The sequence below is a fragment of the Pristis pectinata genome, chromosome 9, assembly GCF_009764475.1.
Source record: "Pristis pectinata isolate sPriPec2 chromosome 9, sPriPec2.1.pri, whole genome shotgun sequence".
Classification (NCBI taxonomy): domain Eukaryota; kingdom Metazoa; phylum Chordata; class Chondrichthyes; order Rhinopristiformes; family Pristidae; genus Pristis; species Pristis pectinata.
The window spans coordinates 15,883,324-15,904,782 of record NC_067413.1 but is presented as its reverse complement, the minus strand read 5'-3'; the positions used below and the strand labels follow the sequence as shown (position 1 = coordinate 15,904,782).

The 21,459-nt window shown below is 41.1% G+C and overlaps 1 protein-coding gene across 2 annotated transcripts in view; it reads left to right on the top strand.

Annotated features, from left to right (window-relative positions):
* The first annotated feature begins 1,410 nt into the window (after positions 1-1,410).
* The window catches only part of ptk2aa (protein tyrosine kinase 2aa), a 373,012-nt gene continuing 352,963 nt past the window's right edge, over positions 1,411-21,459 (top strand). The window contains exon 1 of one of the 2 annotated variants that reach the window (XM_052023866.1): positions 1,411-1,425. The gene's annotated coding sequence lies outside the window, so the exon portion shown is untranslated. Of the gene's footprint in view, positions 1,426-17,359; positions 17,618-21,459 lie in introns of those variants that run through there. The other variant, XM_052023870.1, reaches the window with a different exon arrangement.

Here is a 21,459-nt window from a genome sequence, read left to right as displayed (position 1 = left end):
ATCCAAAAGAGGTCTTGGTTGACACTATACTGCACTGAGAATGGCTTTATTGTGAACTTAGTGATTACAATCATGGCTTGTTTGTCGTCATGAAGCAAGATGGTGGAATATTTCTGTGAGCATCCAAATTTGAGGAGGGTGGTCCGCAGTCCCTTTCAATTGACAGAGCCAAAGGCTTTAGTGAAATTCAGAAACGCCACATATAGTGGTTGATGCTGCTTCTTGCATTTCTCTTGGAGTTATCCCTTGGTGAAGATCATGCCCACGGTGCTTCTCAATGGATGAAATCCACATTGTGGATTGAGAAGCAGTTCTTTAGCCACTGGAAGGAGGCAGTTGAAGAGGATGCTAGTAATGATTTTCCCTGTGGCAAACAGCAGGGAGACCCCTCTGTAGATAATACAATTGGATTTGTCTTTTCTCTTGAAGATGGTCATGATTATGGCAGTCCTGAAGTCCCCTGGTATATCCTCCTCCCCCCGGATATGGTTGTGGATATAAAGTTATTCACAGCCAAACCTTAGAATTTCAGCAGGGATACCTTATGCTCCCAAGGCCTTTTTATTTTCTTAGTGGCATAATACTTCTTACTACTTGGAGGTGGCAGCTAGGCTGGGCCGAATAGTTTGGTGTGAGATTGAGTTAAGGGCACTACCCCAACTGTACAACACCACCTTGCAACCATAAAGGTCCATGACAAGACCCTGGAAAATGTGAACCATTTGCCATATCTTAGGAACCACCTCCATATACCAGAAGCACACAGAAACCTAGCGTCAACAACCAAAAGAGTGCACCATCTCCCAATCTATCCACCTGCCTGCCCTGCCAAGCACCTTCAGCACGAGCTGCTGCAAAGTCTGCAGATCCTACATTGGCCTCATCAATCACTTCAGAACCCTGAATAGTGGAGTGGGAATGAATCATCCTCAGTCCTAAGGGAATGCATAAGAAGGAAAAGAAGAAGATAACTGAGATCATCTGAAAGCACGGATTAAATCCTGATCAGAAGAAATCAATTAATATGTAAACTCACAACCAACAGGAACCTTCTAAGAGTGAATATTAACAGTCAAATCTCTTGGTGTGATACGACTGAATCTAAAAAAATGATGTTTTTAGATAGAAGGGAGAATAAAGACAATACTCAAACACAACATTATTAAGGAAAACTTGCAGACAAGGCCCTTTCTGCATTCACAGAAATAAGGAAAGTTTTGCATTGAAGCTATATGCTCTGAAATTTTAAGAGTCTGTTAATATCATTATGGCTTCAAGGATAAGCCTTCTTTTTAAAATACCTTTGCTTTTTAGAGAAACAAAGGACTGCAGATGCTGGAATCTAGATGAAAAACACTCTGATGCTGGAGGAACTCAGCAGGTCAGGCAGCATCCGTGGAGAAAAGCAGACGGTCAATGTTTCAGGTCAGGACCCTTCTTCAGGATTGAGGATAGGAAAAAGGGAAGCCCAATATATAGGAGGGAAAAGCAGAGCAGTGATAGGTGGACAAAAGACAGGAGGCAGGGTGGGCACAAGGTGGTGATAGGTAGATGCAAGTAAGAGATAGTGATAAGCAGGTGCGGGGGAGGAGGGGAGAGCAGATCCACCAGGGGATGGGTCAAAGGTGAGGAGAAAAGGAACAAAGGTTTTCACCTTTGCTTTTTATTCTGATCAAAAGGTGAAATATATTTAAGTCTTTCCTACAACTTTTGCTTCAGGCTTATCCTCAATACAGATAAGTGTGAGGAGATGCATTTTCGAAAGTCAAACCAGCGTAGGACTTATACTATGAATGGGATGGCACTAGGGAATGTAATGCAACAGAGGGACCTAGGAGTACAAATAAATAGTTTGTTGAAAGCGGCGTCACAGGTAGACAGGGTGATGAAAAAGGCATTTAGCATCCTGGCCTTCACCAGTCAGGGCATTGAGTATAGGAGTTGGGAGATTGTGTTGCAGTTGTATAAGTCGTTGGTGAGGCCGCACATAGAGTACAGTGTACAATTTTGGTCACCCTGTTATAGGAAAAATGTGGTTAAACTGGACGTACTATGAATGGTGGGGCACTAGGGAATGTAATGGAACAGAGGGACCTGGGAGTATAAGTGCATAGTTCATTGAAAGCGGCATCACAGGTAGACAGGGTGGTGAAAAAGGCATTTAGCATGCTGGCTTTCATCAGTCAGAGCATTGAGTATAGGGGTTGGGACATAGTGATACAGTTGTACAAATTGTTGGTGAGGCCGCACTTGGAGTACTGTGTACAGTTTTGGTCACCCTGTTCTAGGAAAAACATGGTTCAACTGGAAAGAGTGCAGAAAAGATGCACAAGAATGTTGCCAGGACTAGAAGACCTGAGTTATAGGGAGAGATTGGCCAGGCTAGTTCTTTATTCCTTGGAATGTAGGAGAATGAGGGGTGACCTTATAGAAATGTTTAAAATTATGAGAGGCATAGATAAGGTGGATGGTAACAGTCTTTTCCCAGGGTAGGGGAATCCAAAACTAGGAGGCATAGGTTTAAGGTGAGAGGGGAAAGATTTAAAAGGGACATGAGGGGCAAATTTTTCACGCAGAAGGTGTTGAGTATATGGAAATGAGCTGCCAGAGGAAGTGGTTGAGGCAGGTACAGTAGTATAATTTAAGAAGCACTTGGATAGGTACATGGAGGGGAGGGGTCTGGAGGCTGAATGCAGGAAATTGGGACTAGCTAGGTGGACAATGTGGTCGGCATGGACTCATTGGGCTAAATATCCATGTTGTATGGATTCTGTTAGTTCTATTGACTCTATTGACTCTATTAGTTCTATAGACTCTGTTGACAATGTTAGTTTAAAATAGATTAAATGTAATTACACATTTTTCTATTTACATAAAAGACAATTTCTAATATAACTGTTCAATTTATGTAAATATGCTTTGAACATTATTATGACCTCTTAAAATATTTTTCATCACATAAGCAGCTTTCATATCCATTTGACCCAGCAAAATTCATATTATCTCTATACTATAGTGGGAGTTAAAATAGATTCTCTGGATTATTAGTCCAGTATCTTAATTAAAAGTCCAGCAACATAACCACCACAATACTATGTATTAACATGGCTATTTTTGTGAATTAGAAAAATGTCAGCTTAACTTACATCTCAGAATCAAAATCAATTAATATATCAATCAGACAACTCAGTTAACAATGTGATTTACTGCATCAGTTTTAAGAAACATTCTGTTTGTTGTACTTCAGATAAGTGGCTCTTTACAGTTTAGTACAGAACCACCCACTTTTCAAAGAACCTTGGTATACTGGGTATTCATCTGAAGGTCCCCTGTAATCCGTAATCAGAACTCTGTAAACAGGATGTACAGCACAAGATTCAGAGAAGCAGATCATCAGACTTGCTGTTGCAGATGCTGAACAATTGAAAAGCAATTAGAGAAACCTCCTGGATACAATGCACAGCAGCAAACAAGCAGAGCAGACAACTTTGAATTGAAGCTCTATGTGAGATTTTCAATAATGAGGATAAACCTGAAGCAAAAGTTGTAGCAAAGCCCACTTCTCTAACCAATCAAGATCCCCCTGCAAATCACAATAACCTCCTTCCCTTAATTTTGTGCCATCTGCAAACTTGCTGATCAAGCCTTGTGCATTCTCATCCAAATCATTGATATAAATAATGAATAACAAGGGTCCCAATACTGATCCCTGCCACACACCACTAGCCACTGGTCTCCATTCCGAGAAACAACCTTCAACCACCACCTTCTGCTTCCTACCTCCGATCCAGTTTTGAATCCACCTAACCAGCTCTCCCTGGATTCCATGGGACCTAACCTTTCAGACCAGCCTGCCATGCAGGACCTGTCAAAAGCCTTGCTAAAGTCCAAATAGATAACATCTACTTCCCATGCACAAAGCTATGCTGACTCCAAGTAATCAGTCTCTGTTTATCCAATTGCTGATCGATCCTGTCCCTCAGAATTCTCTCCAGTAACTTCCCTGTCACTTATGTTTTGATAGCTATCTAGATGCTCATGCCTGAATGTCACCTTGCTGCATGTAGGCATGGACCAGTGAATTTACTCAGGAGTTGTGAATGATCAACTTCTGTCCTTATGATGAAATGAAGGTCACTAATGGAACTGCTAAAGATGGTTGCAGTAGGACACTGCCCTGAGGAACTCCTACAGTGATATCTTGGGGCTGTGATGATTGGCCTCCAATGACCATAATCACCTTTCTTTGTCCAAGGTGAGATTCCAAACATTGTAATGTTTTCCCCTTGTTGAATCTTGACTTCATTTTACCAGGTCTCCTTGATGCTACGCCTGGTTTAATGCTGCCTTGATATCAGGGACATGTTTGGTTTAAAGCTGAGTAGTCCTGGCAAACCCAAATTGGGCATTGATGAACCAATCATTGATAAGTAGGTGCCATTTGATAGCACTGTTAAAGACACTTTGATCACTTTAACGATGATCGAGAATGGAATGATTGAGCGGATTGGATTTGTGCTATCTATTGTTAAGACATACTTGGGCAATTTTCCACATGGTTAGGTAAATGCCAATTTTGCAATGAAATTGGAACAACTTGGCATCTACAGATCTTTGGTACTACAGCTGGGATGTAGTCTGGCTCCACACAAGAACACAGGAGTAGGCCTCTTGGCCTCTCAAGCCTGTCCTGCCATTCAGTATGATCATTGTTGATCTACTGCAGGCCTCAATTTCTCTATGCCAGATTCCCCCAAAGCCCTCAATCCCCTGATCTTTCAAAAATCTACCCATCTTCACTTTAAATACTTCTAATGATCTAGACTTCACATCTCTCTGGGGTAGAGAGTTCCAGACATTCACCACCCTCTGCAAGAAAAAAAATGTGTAGCTTGGTTTTAAACAACTGGCCTCTTATCTTCAAATTATGTCCCCTCGTTTGAGATTCTCCCATTAATGAAAACATCTCAACATTTATCCTGTCATGCCCATTTAGGATCTTATTTGTTTCAATAAGATCACCCCTCATTGTTTTAAACTCCAATGAATACAGACTCAACCTGTTTAGCTTCTCTTGATAGCACAATTCTCTCATCCCAAGAAATAGCCTGTTGAATCTCTTTTGGACTGCCAACAATACTACCATTATCCTTTCTTAGGTAGCAGGACGAAAAACTATGCACAGAACTTCAGGTGTGGCTTCACCAACACCTTGTACAATTGCAACAAAACTTCCCTATTTCTAAACTCCAACCCTTGTGCATTAAAGGCCAGTATTCCATTTGCACTCTTAACTACATTTGCCTTTGCTGTATCCAGTGCCCTCAGCCTTTTCTTGATATCACATGGAGCGAATCAATTTGTCTGCAGACTGGCTTTGGTGATAGTGGAGATATTGATGAAGCCGAGATGCATCATATACTTGGCAATTCTGGCTGAACATTATTACAAACTTGTCTTTAGCTCTTAAATGTTGGGCGCAGTCATCATTGCGGATGGAGATGTTCTTAGACGCTCCCGTAAGCTGGTTAATTGTAAACCATGATTCATGGCTATAATGTGGCAGGACTGCAGAGCTTTGACCTGATCCTTTTGTTGTGAAATCACTTGGGTCAGTCTATTGCATGCCGTTTTTGCTGTTTAGTATGTAGTCCTGTATTGCAGTTTCACCAGGTTGGCACCTCAAGTACAGCAAATGCATGCAATGGGCATGCCATTCTGCAGTCCTCATTGATTCCTTGGCTTGATAGTAAAGGCAGAGTGAGGGATATTCCATAAATTTACTGAGGGTGGTGTACCTTCCTGCTGCTGATGGGTCTCCAGTGCCTAATGAGTGCCCAGTTTTGAGCTCTTCGATCTATCCTGAATCTATTCCATTTAGCACAATTGTAGTACCACAGAACACAATGAAGCGTGACTTCGCAGTGAAGTTAGGTCTTTGTCTTGACAAGGCATGTGTGGTGATCACTTCTGCCATTAGTAAGTTGGACAATGCTTCTGCCACAGTAGATTGGTGAGGATGAAGTCAAGAAGCTTTATCCCCAGTGTTGGTTCACTCACTACCTGCTGCAGACTCAGTTTGACAACTGTGTTCATCAGGACCATTGGTATTACCAATTCACTCTTGGTGGTAATCAGCAAGAGAGTTTCCTTGCCTATGTTTGACCTGAAGCTATCACACTTTGAGGTCTGTTGTCAACATTGAGGATTCCAAAAGCTATTCCATCCAACATGTGTTATCCCTTCCAGTGGATATCTTCTGCCATGGGACATGACATGCCCAGTAATTGTGATGGAAGAGTCAGGGACATGGTACAAGGTATGATTCTCAGAGTACAACAATGTCAAATTGTTGCTTCACTAGTTTGTGGGTTGCAACTTCTAGTTTGGACATCAGTCCTAAGATGTCTGTGAGAAAGACTTTGAAAGGTTTGGACTGGGAGCAACTATGGTGTGTTCAGATTGGGTTCTTGGATCGATGCCAAGTGGTCAGTCTGGTTATATTATGTGCTTGAACATAATGGTGATGGTACTTGACTGGCTTCCTGGAACATTTTAGAGAGAATTTAGTTATCCATGATAGTGGATGTCAGTTTTTCTTCCCAAGATTCCAGATTATTACTCACTTAGTACAGTTTCTTTTATCTCCTTATGGGTAAGTTAGTGATTGAGGAGGTCTCTCTTAGTGTCTCCTGGTGTTTTAGTTTCTGTGCTATGATTCAGACAACTATTTACTCATTGGCCTTAATGGGATATTTCCTATGCGTTTATGCAGTTTCCCTTCTATCCTAACCGGATGTATTCTGACCTGCCCACAATCTTGCTTGTGTCATGCCCCTGGGAACTGCTGGCATAGTAGTCCATACAAACCTTCTTGGCTCCAGTCCCCGCTGACTGGAGCTGCTGTGGTTATATTGTATACTCTGTGGATGGTACTCATTTGTCAACACTGACTTGTTCACATCATTGCTCCCTTTCCTGAGTCTATGACAGCATCTGCCTCACTCAATAACTCAATATATGTAAGATTGTAGATTCCTAGGATTGTACCCTCATTATTTGGGCATTTCCAGAAATTAACTGAAGGTAAACTCCCCCATCTCATGAAACTGGGACTTGCTCCTCTTTGCTCTTATTGTTTCTCTTCCTACCCAATAGTTGGTGAGAATAGGTTAATGATCCATTCCGCTCTCCTTTCTCCACTAAAATGTTGCATTGCCGGCTCCTAACATCTGTAGGTCATCAGTGCTGATGGTGGAGGCCAACCTGGAAACAATTCTTACCAATTTTATGATCTGGTTGGTAGTTGTATTATAAAATGGATACTAACTTGATGGGAGGCTTAGATTCTGCTCCGGTTTCTTTCTGTCTTGGTGAGTGATCCTTCTGCTTTCTTGTTATCACACAGCCTTCCACAACCGTTACATGTCATATCCTCTGGTCTTCTATGCTTAGTCTGACAATCCCTTGCAAGATGCCATAGCAAGTTTCCAGTGCCCTAAAAGTGGTCACTCCCACTGTAGCAATCTTGTGATCTCTCTTGCACTCTATTACGTGGAAACATAAAACTACTGCGGAGTTGGTGGCTCCCAGAACTACTCCCAGATCTGACACCTCTTGGTATCAAGGAATCCTCATCCTCACACCCCTCCCCCCACCAATGACTTTTTCTCCCACCTCCAGCATTCCCCTTTCACTTGGACTCCCCCTTCTGGCTTTTTACCCTCTCGTTATTTTCATTTCCCAATTGACAAAATGATTCATATACAATTCATCCATTTCTCATGCATCTGCTCTCACACCCCCCTCTCCCCAGTCAGAACAGCAGTTCTCTTGGTCTTCACCTTTCACCTCAACAGCCTCTGCATCCAACACATTTCAGCCAACTCTAATGTGATCCCACCACCAGTCACATCTTCCCCACTCCCCTCATTTTTGCTTTCCACAGGGACCACTCTCTTCATGTCTCCCTGATCCATTCATCCCTCCCACCCACCCCTCCCTGTCCCCTGGAATATCCCCCTGCAACTGTAGGAGGTGTAACACCTGTCCCTTCACCTCCTCCCTCAACACCATCCAGGGACCTAAACAGCCCTTCCAAGTGAGCAGAGGTTCACCTGTACCTCTTCCAACCTGGTCTGCTATATTTGGTGCTTATAATGTGGCCTCCTCTACATTGGTGAAACCAAGCATAACCTAGTGACTGTTTTGTGGAGCACCTGCACTCTGTTCACAATGGCCATCTCAAGATTCCAGTTGTATGTTATTTTAACTCTCCTTCCCACTCCCACACCAACCTGTTGGTCCGCAGCCTTCTCCACTGCTATGGAGAGGCCAAAGATAAATTGGAAGAACAGCAACTTATATTCTGTTTGGGGAACTTAGAACCCAATGGTATGAACATTGTATTTTCCAATTTCAGGTCAGTTCCACCCCCAGTGTTCAACTCCCACACACACTCATCTATCCACCAAGTTTTCTTCTCCCTTTGTTCACATTTCACTCACCTACCAGCCTCAATCCCACCCCTACGCCCTTGTACTGCTAATATACTGGCAACCTTTCCTTTTCCCCCTCAGTCCTGATGCAGGATCTTGACCTCCAGAGATGGTGATTGACCTGCTGATTTCCTGCATTGTTTTTTTGCTCCAGATTCTAGCATTTGGAATACCTTTTGTCTTTTCCTCCTGAGAGGTTGCGCTCAGGCCCTCCTTGAGCATTTTTAAGGAGACTTCATCATCCCTTTTCACATTTTCCATCCCGAGTGCTCTTTACAGATCCAATATTTAAATTTCACGTAGTCCAGGGTTCTGAACTATGTACATTATTATTCTCCCCCTCAATCATATCTTACTTATTATAATTGTGATACCTTTCCTCATGACTGGCATTCTTGTCAATCATTCATACCTGGACTGAGCCATATTGTCCCATATATTTTTCAGACTTTTACTTTTTCCAGAACATGAATACCTTTGAGGTGGATCTTGTGGATTTCAATCATCTGTTCTAACTTACACCAGAGCTCCATTTGCCACATATAACTCAGAGTGACGGCAGTTCAGGGAGGATGCTCTGCTTTTCCCCAGGCTGAAGGGCTTATGGATGTTAGTATGGAAGTTAAATGGCGATCAAGGTCGTCATCCTGCCATTGCCTGGTATGAATGGGTCCCGTCCAGATGATCAGGGCTGCATTTAAGCTCTCCTATTTTGCCATCTCATATCTGGGAGGTTCCTCCTTGACATATTCCCACTTGCCATTATCCTGGGCCATGCTTTCCAATCTACATCTGACAACGAGAGTCATTCAAAAGTAAAATAGTAAGAATTCAGAGTGAGCATGTTCCCTAATGGTGAAGGGGAAAGACAGCAAGGAACCCTGGATGCCAAGGGATATCAAGGCTTGAATAGAGAAACAAATGAAATTGTGGCATGTATAGATAACTGGAAACAGGGGAGGTCTGATAGGAGTAGGGGAGGTATGGAGGGCTTTTACAGAAAGAAATTAGGAGGGCAAAGAGGGAGCAAAAAATATCATGGTGTTCAAGATTAAGGAAAATCACAAAGAATTTTATATGTATACCAAGAGTAAAAAGGTAACCAGGGAAAGAAGAGGGCCCATCATTGATCAAAGGAGCAATCTGTGAGTGGATCCAGAGGACTCAGATGAGATCTTAAATGAATACTTCTCATTCATAATGACTCAGGACAAGGATATTGCAGTTGGAGAATTCAGGAAGGGGAAACAGCAAGTTACTATTAAAGTGGAGAATTAAATAAATTAGCAGGTTTATGTGGATAAATCTCCAGGGCCTGATAAGATGCATCCTAGGCTGCTGTGAGAGGCAAAGGGGAGATTGCTGGGGGCTTGACAGAGATCTTGAGTCTTTACTAAACACAGGTGAGGTGCCAGATGGATTGAAGAACAGCAAGTGTGGTACTCTTATTCAAGAAGAGCAACAGGAATAAAACAAAGGGAAAATTGGAAAAACTTATAGATCAGGCCTCATTTGTGGAGGGAAAGTAAAATTCACATTTCAGCTGCTTTCATTAGGTTGATCCATGTTGATGAAAAGAAAATTGGGGTGGGAATCTGATATCAAAAAATTATAGAAACTATTAAAGTGAACATTTAGAAATGCATGGGTCAATCAAGAATAGTCTGGATATTTTACTTAAACGTGTGTATGACAAATTGGATAAAAAAAGTGAATTAATAGAGAATACCAGATGGCACATATAAGAATAGTGGAATGGCTTAGATGGACAGTTGATGCAATTTGACATGGATAAGCATGAGATAATTTCCATAAATGAAAAAATATTTAAGTATAAAAATGAAAGGAGAAAATTGCAGATTTTAAAACACAATTCCCCAAAGTGTGAAAGCAGTTAAGTAACTGCATGAAGGTGGCAACAACAACTTGTATTTAACATACCAAAATGCCCTAAGGAATTTAAACATTTTTTTACACAAAGTTAAATGAGATATTATAATTTCAACAGAGTTCAGAAGTTGGAATCTGGCAGAGCTTGGGGACAGTAAATTTATGTTACTAACTAGACTAAATTATAATTAAAATTATGAAGGACTGATTGAAGACCTAAATTTTGCACAAATTAAACTAAGACAGACATGGCAGGGTGGCTAATGTGCTGATGCTGCAGCTCAGTGGAGGTGGTGGAGACCACTGTAATCCACAAACACATTTGCAATAGGGATCATTAGCTTGAAGAACAACTCAGAGTTGATAAACTGGAGTCCAGGCTTCAGACAATCTGATGCATCAGGAAGGGAAAATGTTATCTGGACAGTTTGTTCCAGGAGGCAGTCACACCCTTAAGTTCAGTACTGTGGATTTGGTTACTGCTCAGTGACAAGAAGGTGTAGCTGTGAGTGAGGCAGGTGTGGGAATCCAGAAGGTTGTATTGAAGGAGCCTCAGCCCTGGCACTTCTCCAACAGTTAAATGGTTATTGTGACCTGTCTGGAGGATAAAATATACAGTACTGTTAAACAGGAAGCAATTCTAATTGGGGGAGTAAGAAGGAATGTTGTATTGGTAAGGGACAGTATAGTTAGGGGATAGATACCGTTGTCTACAGTGGAGAGAGTGAGCCCTGAGGCAGTAACTGTTTGGTGCCAGGATTAAGGATGCTTCCTTGGGGCTGGAGAGAAACAGAGTAGGAGGGGAAAGATCCAGTTATTGTGGTCCATGTGGCTACTTATCTAGGTTGCTACCTGGGTCACATGCAATTTGGCAGAGTCAAAAAGATCTGAATTTAGTAATGGATATCATTCTCATTTGTGCCTTCATTTCATACATCTTGTTACGAATGCAGTGTGCATTCAGATAAAGGACCTTTAATGTCTTTACAGTTTTCCCCCCTCTCTCACCCTATTTGTAAATATATTCCTCCTCACTTGAACCTTCTGCCAACTATTTAGCCTAGCTGCTGCCCTAGTTAACTCATTCACCAGGTCACTTACCCCAACTGGATTAATGTGAAGATCTTGCCAATGATACAGCTCCTTTCTATGTATTGGGAACAGTGCCGCCGTGCATTGAAACCTATTTTTCTCACATCAATCTTTGAGTCATAAATTCAGATCTTTTTGACACTGCCAATTTGCATGTGGCCCAGGTAGCAACCTAGATAAGTAGCCACATGGACCACAATAACTGGATCTTTCCCCTCCTACTCTGTTTCTTTCCAGCCCCAAGGAAGCGTCCCTAATCCTGGCACCGGACAAACAGTTACTGCCTCAGGTCTCACTCTCTCCACTGTAGACAACAGTATCTATCCCTTAACTATACTGACCCTTACCAATACAACATTCCTTCTTACTTCCCCAATTAGAATAAAAGTAAGGAAGTGTTGATGAAGCTCTACGGGGCACTAGTGAGGCCTCATTTGGAATACTGTATACAGTTTTGGGCCCCATATCTTAGGAAGGATGTGCTGATGTTGGAGAGGGTTCAGAGGAGATTTACGAGGATGATTCCGGGAATGAAAGGGCTTACATATGATGAGCGCTTGTCGGCTCTTGGACTGTACTCACTGGAGTACAGAAGAATGAGAGGGGACCTCATAGAAACATTTAAAATGTTGAAAGGACTGTTCAGAGTAGATGTGGCCAAGCTGTTTCCCTTGGTCGGTGAGTCCAGGACCAGAGGGCACAATCTTAGAAATAGAGGGTACAGGTTTAAAACAGAGATGAGGAGAAATTTCTTTAGCCAGAAGGTAGTGAATTTATGGAATTCCTTGCCACGTACAGCAGTGGAGGCCAGATCATTGGAGGCGTTTAAAGAGGAGATAGATAGATATCTAATTAGTCAAGGTATCAAGGGATATGGGGATAAGGCCAGAAATTGGGGTTGGAATAGTTTTTTTTTTGCTCATGGAGCAGACTCCCCCCCCCCCCATTTCTCATTTCTTTTTTCTTTTCCCCTTTTCTTTGGAGCAGACTCGATGGGCTGAATGGCCTACTTCTGCTCCCTTGTCTTGTGATCTTGTGATGTGATTGCAAGGTGAATGGCCAAAAAGGAAAAGGAAGTAAGTTAGCTCCTTTAATAAAGGGGGAGATTTGTATGCTAATGAGAAAGGCTCTTCCTTCAAAATTCCCTCAAAATGTGGAATTATTCTGAGCAGAGATTAGAGATAGCAAAGGAAAGAAGACACTGGTGGGAGTAATCTATAAACTCCCAACAATAATGGTGTGGGACAGTATAAATTGATAGTGGGTCTTGTCCGAAAGGTACTGCAATAATCATGGATAACTTTAGTTTTCACACAGATTGGAGAAATCAAATTGGCAAAGGTAGTCTTGAGGAACAATTCATAGAGTGCACCTGGAATGGTCTCTTTAGAACAGGAAACAGGTAATTTTAGATTTGGACAGATGCAATGCAACAGGAATAATCGATGATCTCCAAAGATGGCTAAAGTGAACTCGGAAAATAACTAACAGGTAAGGTGGTAGATAAGCAGTGACAACTACTTAAGGAAATATTTCCTAATTCTCAAAGTTATATTCCATGATAAATAAAGAAAACAGGAAAGATGATCAATTAATGGCTAATGAGAGAAGGATGGTTTCAACATATTGGTTAGTTGGCCAGAAGATTGAGAAAATCTTAGAAGGCAGCAGAGTATGATTAAGAAGAGGGAGAAAATAGATTTGAGAGTAAACTAGCAAGAAGTATATGCACAGTATCAGGTTTATTATCACTGACATGTGTCGTGAAAGTTGTATTATGACAGCAGTACAGTGCAAGACATAAAGACATAAAAATTACTGTAAGTTACAACAATAAATAAATAGTGCAAAAGAGGAATTACGAGGTAGTGTTCATGGGTTCATGGACCGTTCAGAAATCTGATGACAAGAGAGGAAGAAGCTGTTCCTGAAACGTTGAGTGTGGGTCTTCAGGCTCCTGTACCTCCTCCCTGATGGTAGTAATGTGAAGAGGGCATGTCCTGGGTGGTGAGGGTCCTTAATGATGGATGCTGCCTTCTTGAGGTACCACCTCTTGAAGATGTCCTCAATGGTGGGGTGAGTTATGCCCGTGATGGAGCTGGCTGAGTCCACAACCCTCTGCAGCCTCTTTCAATCCTGCAGATTGGAGCATCCAAACCAGGTGGTGATGCAACCAGTCAGAATGCTCTCCACCATACAACTCTAGAAATTTGCAAGAGTCTATGGTGACATACCAAATCTCCTCAAACTCCTAATGAAGAAGAGCTGCTGGCGTGCCTTCTTCATGATTGCATCAATGTGTTGGGCCCAAGATAGATCCTCTAAGATGTTGACGCCCAGGAACTTGAAGCTGCTTACCCTTTCCACTACTGACCCCTCAATGAAATGTGTGTTCTCCCGACTTCCCCTTCCTGAAGTTCACAATCAATTCCTTGGTCTTGCTGACATTGGGTGCGAGGTTGTTGTTGCAACACCGCTCAACCAGCCACTGTATCTCACTCCTGTACATTCCCTCATTGCCATCTGAGATTCTGCCAACAACAGTGATGTCATCGGCGAATTTATAGGTGACGTTTGAGCTGTGCTTAGCCACACAGACATGAGTGTAGAGAAAGTAGAACAGTAAGGGAAATATATCAAAAGAGTAACTGAAGTAAATATTGGTCCCTTAAAGAATGAAACTGAGGAATTAAAAATAGGAATAGAGGACATAGCAGTGACTTGCAACAAATTTGTCGTATCTGTCTTCACAGAAGAAAGTTCTAAAAGCAACCCAATAAAAGTTGGATGTTGGGGCAAATGGAAGGCTGGAACTTAAAACAATCATTAAAACTAGAGAAAAAGTAATTAGCAAGCTTACAAGTCTGTAAGTTGGCAAGTCTCTGGACCTAATGGACTGCATCCTAGGGACAGGTGTGGCTGAAAAGACAATAGCTGCATTGGTTCTGGTTGTCCAAGATTCTGGAAAAGTCCCAATGGATTGGAAAACTACAAATATAATATCGTTATTCAAGGAGGGAGAAAAAAAATAAGAAACTGTAAGCCAGTTAGCCTTACATCTGTCATTGGATAAAAGCTGAAATCCATTAATAGAATACAGAGAGCAGATTCTAGAATACATTATGGAAGGTAGAGCAGTCTCAGCTGTGGCTCAGTTGACTGCACTCTTGCTTCCTAGTTATTATTTTCCGGAGCACTCGATGTTGCTCAAGTGTTGAGGCACTTGAGAGCAAAAATTTGAGCCAACATTCTGGCACAAGACTGAAAGCATGCTTATCTGATAAAGATGAGGGTATTCTTTGCCACTGTCTTAACAAGGAATATTGAGGTTATCCCTGGGATCCTAATACTTGTAGTATCAATATTTCCATAAAACAATAATTTGATCATCATGTTTGTAGGAGGTTGGTGTGTACAAATTGACTGTATTACAACAGTGACTCACTTGCAATACCTGCAATACAGGAAGAAATTTGGTTCATCTGGGCCATGTCAGCTCCTGGGAGTGCAATCCCATCCCTCCTCTCATATTTCCTGACAATCCGACAACTTATTCTCTCACATCCATCAACTTTCCTTTGATTCTTTGGCCACTTCCCTACATTAAGGAGTAATTTACAGTAGCTAATTAATTTAATGTCTGAACTTCAAAAAGTACTTTATTGCATGCAAAGTACTTTGTTCATTTTGAAAAGAATGTTAGGGACATTACATGAAGATCTTTCTTTTAGAAAAAGGGAGGTCAGCCAGCAGTAGCCAAGGGTTTCAGCAGTTGAGGCAAGTACAGTGTTGCAAGATATTAGAGAAATTAAAATAGATTGTCTCAGTGATTTTGTGGATATTTGGTCTGAAGTGGAATAAAGTAAGAATGCAAAAATGTTCAACTTCAGATAGATGCCATTGAGAAAGCTGAAGTTGGGGCTAGTGAATAGAATTTGTAGGGGAGACAATGGCTTCGGTCTTTTCAATACTCAGTTGGAGGAATCTTCTGGTCATCCTATGTTTATGTTGGTAAAGATGATTAATTTAGAGATAAGATGAAGTGATGGTGCAGCAGAGGAGAGTATGGCTAATGTACACATGGTATTATTGAATAATGCTGAGAGACACCATGTAGCTGAGAAATAGGAGGGGACCAAGGATAGATTCCTGCAATGCTTGAGAAGTAATGCCGTAGATGTGGAAAGAGACTCAACCAATGGTCTTCTGGCTGGCTTCCCATTCTGCACCTTCCATAAATATGAGCTCTTGTACAGATATCTAGCACTAAATTCTATAGCTCAGGGTCACCTAGACGTCTCTCTCTCGGCACCCACGAGCCATTGGGCATAGTGGTGGTTTAAAGAATCATTAAATTCCTCATTGAAATTACACCTTTGATGGAAGGCCCTTAACCTAAATTGCTAACAGTTATGTCCTCTTCATTTGTGCGACTTGACCTTCCAGAACTTTTGATTTTTATTTCAGATTCTTTGTCCTTATTTGTAACCCTTTCATTCAGCTTTCCCAAGTGAAGTAGCCTATTCTAGCTCTACAATTACATTCCTCATCATGGTAGCATAGCGGTTAGTGCAACGCTATTACAGCGCCAGCGATCAGGATTCAATTCCCATAGCTGTCTGTAAGGAGTTTGTACGTTCTCCCGTGTCTGTGTGGGTTTCCTCCGGGTGCTCCGGTTTTCTCCCACATTCCAAAGACGTACGGGTAGGTTAATTTGGGTTTCGAAAAAATGGGCGGCGTGGACTCATTGGGCCGGAAGGGCCTGTTACCACGCTGTAAATAAAAAAAAATCAAAATTTAAAAAAAAGCTTTCTCTGGCTCTGGTCTCCTGTACTATTCATTTCTTTAAGGATAAATTGAAATAGACATTGTGTCTTCAGCTGCCTGTGTCTCAAATTCCCTTACTAACTCCTCTATCTCTCACTCTTTTGATAAATTTGTTGAGGTCAGGAAAAAGGAAGTGGGGCTTCTGAGCAGAAAGGATGTGATGAATGAAATATATTTATAGGTGCACAACTGGTCCTTCTTCAAAAAGATAAATGTGCAAAGTTGTTAATTAGAATAACATCTTAAGCGAGATAAAAACTAAAATGAAGTACTTTTATTCAAGCTCTCGTGCATGTATAATAAATCAATGTTTATTTGTGGGTGGGAACGAGAAGCAAGTAAGGCACTTGTTGGATGGTTTTCCATTTCCTATTGATAAATTTTCAGGGATCAATTCCCATTCAAGCTGTGGGAAAATTCCATTCGCAAAAAAAGTTAAATGCAACTCGACTCCAAATCCATTCTAATATCACTTTTAACTACATTACGGTCAATAATAATATTTTTAAATAAGTACGTTTCACAACCAACAGCAGACATTGCTGCTTCACGGACCAGGCTTGCTAACGTTAATTTTCGCTTTTGAAAGGGAAACGAAATTGCCGACGAACACCGGGAAATTTTAAATTAGCTGATGCATTCCATCCAGTGGTTTTTGTTATACGTTACAGTGGAAATTGGTGGGAGTACGGAATGCATTCACAGTGCTATTTGGCTCACCGTGCCCCTTGTTCTTTATAAATTACTGACATAAGGGACAGACTGGAGGGCAACGGAAGGTCAGGGGGCCGGGGCGAAACTGGTAGTATGTAAAAAAACGATGGACCGAATGTCCCGTGACCATAATTCATCGTTCCGATTGCCGAGGACGAGAAGGGGCACCTCTGAGAGGAACAGAATCAGTGATTCCCGTTGTTTTGTGGGGATGGATGCAGCCTCCCCGACCGCGCCACGTACCCGGCCGCCAGCGGACACGAACATGGTCCTCTGCCGCCATGTTGCAATGCCGACAATGGCTCCCGGCGTCCACTGGAGCGGGCGGTGAGCGAGCGCGTGGCCAGTCGGTGGCTGTGCCGGGAACGCGCGGGAGCGAGCGACGGGGGTGTTGGTGGCAGCGGTGAGGGGTCGCGCGCGTGCGCGCGCCTGTGTGTGTGCCGCAGCTGCAGCCGCAGCCGCTCATCAAGAAATCGCGGCCGGAATCTACACTCTTCATGTTTTCCTCAAACGCTGGGAGAAAAAGGAGCACCGTTTGTTGACTGAAATCTCCCTTCCAACGCAGCAGCGCGATTTCCCCCCTTAACTAAGGACAAGTAAGTGTGTTCTTTTTTTAAACACGGGCTGAAAGGGTCTGGTGTTTTTTTTCTCTCTCTCTCACCCCAACGACGACAAGAAAGAAATCCCGCAGTTAGGAAAAAGGTGGTTCAATAACTGACGGCGGAGTGGCGAAGTTTGCAGCGCCTGCATGGATGAGAAGGGAGAGTGGCGCCTAGTGTCGCCGCTGCCCTTGTTCTCGCTGTTTGCCCCTTAGCAAAGGGGAGGAGAACTGGACTTTCACATTTTAAATCTTGCAAGGAATGCAGTACGGCCGATCCACGCGAACGGTTATGCATTTGTTTTTCGTTTTTTTATATATCGTGGCTCAAAGTTCATTTTGGTCTTGCTAGGCGAAAGCAAAATCATAGTAAGTGTTTATTTAAAGTGTTGGTGTTTCGTTTTATTTGGCCCTAAGGTGTCTCTGCGTGCGTGACTAACATCGTATATTTTTTTACTGCATTAATAAAAAAGCTTGCCATCGGTGTAGCCTGTGTAGATTGAGTGCGTACCTTAATTCGTTCATGTTGCAGTGAACAGAATATGCAGAGGAGATCTGCGGCTTTTGAGCCCTACAACTTGATTGTTGATTTTTCTAACGTTTCGAGACGAATATTTTATTATTTTTGTCATGGCTTGTCTAAAACGTCTTTATAAATTCTGGATAGAGGAGTTTCATTTCACTTATCTTTTCAAAAAAATAGGTAGCCTCCTCCCCCACCCCCAATATCCGATACAATGTGTTCACACACTTGATTCAATGCTTTTACTTGGATTTCTGATTATTCCTTTTTGCTTTCCAATTAATTATTGACGTTTGCTACAATTTATGGAACAATTAACATTTTGTACAACTGGTTATGAAACTGTGGTATGTTGCAGAATGAACATATATCAATGTATAATATAACAGATTGAAATCCAAGTGTAAATTTATAGTTTCGCTGTGTTGTTTTCAATAAACAATTGTTATTTGAAGTATTTATTACTTTGGAATTGAGAGAACTCACATTTTTAAATAAAATTAACAATTTTTCTTTTATTCCTGCAACCAGGTTTTCTTAAAAAAAACACATGTTGCTACTGTATTTGTATAAGTATTGACGATTCTGGTGTATAAATTGTTAAAGAAAAGGGCATTAGTTTTCCGTCTTTTGAAGTAGGTTTGAGGACATGTAGCAGTATTTTACCAGAATAGTATGTCAAAACAATAATTGAATAATGTGTAGCACTTTACTGAATTGTTTTGAAATGAAAATGAATGATGTGGGAGAAATTTTAACTTACAAGAAGTATCACCATACTAAAAGCTAAATTAATCCCAGTACAAGCCTACTATAGTGTGAAAATATTTCTTAACCAAAAAATATAGTTCTCAATTGAAAACACAGATAATAGCAAAAGGCAAACTGACATGGCTATATTTTCATGAATCAGACTAAATTGCTGTTAAATCTCTGGTATCTGGAGGAGACATATTACTGTGCAACTGTATTTAAAAGGAAACAAAATATTGAATAATTGTCTGATTTAATTATTCCCGAGGACCCTGATATCCACAGATGTTGAAACCAAGTATTATATGTCCCCAATAGAGTTTGATGCTAATGTTCTTACGAGGGAATGATTATTATTAAAGTCTTAACTTTTATCCATTTTGCTTAAAACATGTGTCCATGCAACATTGTACTTTTATGTGACTGAATTAGATCATTCTGAACTCTTCACAGGTTCACTGAAGTACAAACTTTTGTACTTGGATCAGTGGCGATCACAGATCTGTGAATTACTGGTCATGCAGCCTTTGCAGTATGGCTGAATGATATTCATGTAGGAGACCAATAAATTTAAACTCTTTAAGATCAAATATTGTAAACAATTCTTTGAATGTGGTACTTTGACTACATTTCCTGATGCACTTTGGAATCATTTTGTTAACTTAGTTGCTGCTTTAAATGGAATTGGTACAGTTATTTGTGCTTTGAGAAAAAAATCATACCATGATCATGGCAGACACCTGCAGTCCAAACTGAGATGTTTTTTGTTCTTAACCTGGTACTCAACCTGTTGGGATTTCTACTTCTTATCTGGCAGTTTTTTCACTTCTGCTTCCTTGTACATAGAGGTGATCCTGACAAAGTAATGCTTGTTTTCCATTCCCAGTTGCCATAGAAGTTGGTAGTGATCTACTTTCTTGAACTGCTTCTGATCTTTTGATCTGGTGCTTTTTTGCTTGACCATATGCTTGGAAAATTATTAACTGAGATATGATGTCCAGTTGTCTCAGAAATTGAGGGTCAAGTTTAGGGAGGGAGAGAGAAATGAACAAACTAATCACTAGGTCAGCACATCAGCAATCATTACCAAGGATTCTGCTTCAGCAGGGTATGGAAGATGTTCTATTATAATGCTTTGTCTTTTTTTTTAAAAAAAAGTACAGCTTACTTACAAAATGCCTGTAATCATAAGCAGCCTTTGGTCGTGAAGAACAAACAGATTTGAAATGTTGAACATCTGTAATTTGGCCTTATCACCCCTCTTGCTATGCTGCTTCAATTTCAGGTTATTCAATATGTTCCCTATGCCCATGTTTGCTTTCTATCAACCTGCCTTCTATTCCACACAGCCAGTGTTCCTTGTGAGTGCAACCAATGTATATGAGTTTATTCCCATGCCTTTTTGGTTTTATTTATCTGCTGTCGATATCATTGTTACTTGTCCTAGTGCAACTGGCAGACTCCTGTTGCATCTGTTTTGCCCATAACATCACTAAATGAACTCAAACCATTTGTTTTCTCACTGGCATACATCACTGGGGTGAATTGATGCAATTAACTTTTTTGAGCACTTGAAGTCTTTTGGAATGTGCAAGTTTATTAATTGTCAAAGGGAATTTTTCCTTCAAAAAGCAAAACAAAATGCAGATAATGGAATTCTGAAATAAAATACTGGAAATACTCTGGTTAGGCAGCATCCATAGAGAGAGAAACGAGTTAATGTTGTAAATCAATGACCCTTTGTCAGAAATTCCCGAAGATTTTGCTTTTATTTTCTGTTTTCTCTTCTGGTCTAAATAATCCTGACATGCTTCCTACAAATAATGATGTTGGGGTTCTGAAGTAGAGTTTTCAGACATGCTCCAAGGTCCTGTTGTTATCAGCCTTCTCCTCTTCAATCAGTAAACATCCATTTCCTTCCATCACTGGTATGAAATGCAGAATAAATTGCAGCAAGCTATCAAATCAATTTCAAAGCATCACACATGCTCCTTATCACAATATCACAATAGGTGTGCCATCACCAGAAAACTACAGCAAGTCAAAATGGCAATCTATCACTTAGGCAATGAGGTGTGGGTAATGTGCAACTCTGAAAGTGTTGATCATGTTATAGAATATAGGAACAGGAAGAGACAATTCTGTATGATCCATATCTGAACTCTATTTCTGCAGTTTTCACCCAATGGATTGAATCTTACTGGTCTGGATTGCTGCCTGCAATCTCTAGCCATCCTTCATAGGTGGTGCAAAGCACTTGTGGGCTGCAGTGACATAGCTTCTGGTGGTGGGTCTCCGGTGATATGCATACGTGCACACACACTTTTTAAGACTGTATTAAAATGAGGTAAAGTTAACAACTACAATTTTTAGCACCAAAAAAATTGCTAATTAAAACCAAAACACTAATTAAAGAAAAGAAATTTTCTTCATATCTGCACTGTTCAACTCAACATTAAGTTCAGTAATGGAGTGAACTGACAGTCAGTGTTCTGAAAGTGCCTATGATATCATGTGTCGTAAATATTCTGCACTTGCATTCAAATGGGCAAATGCCAGTGGTT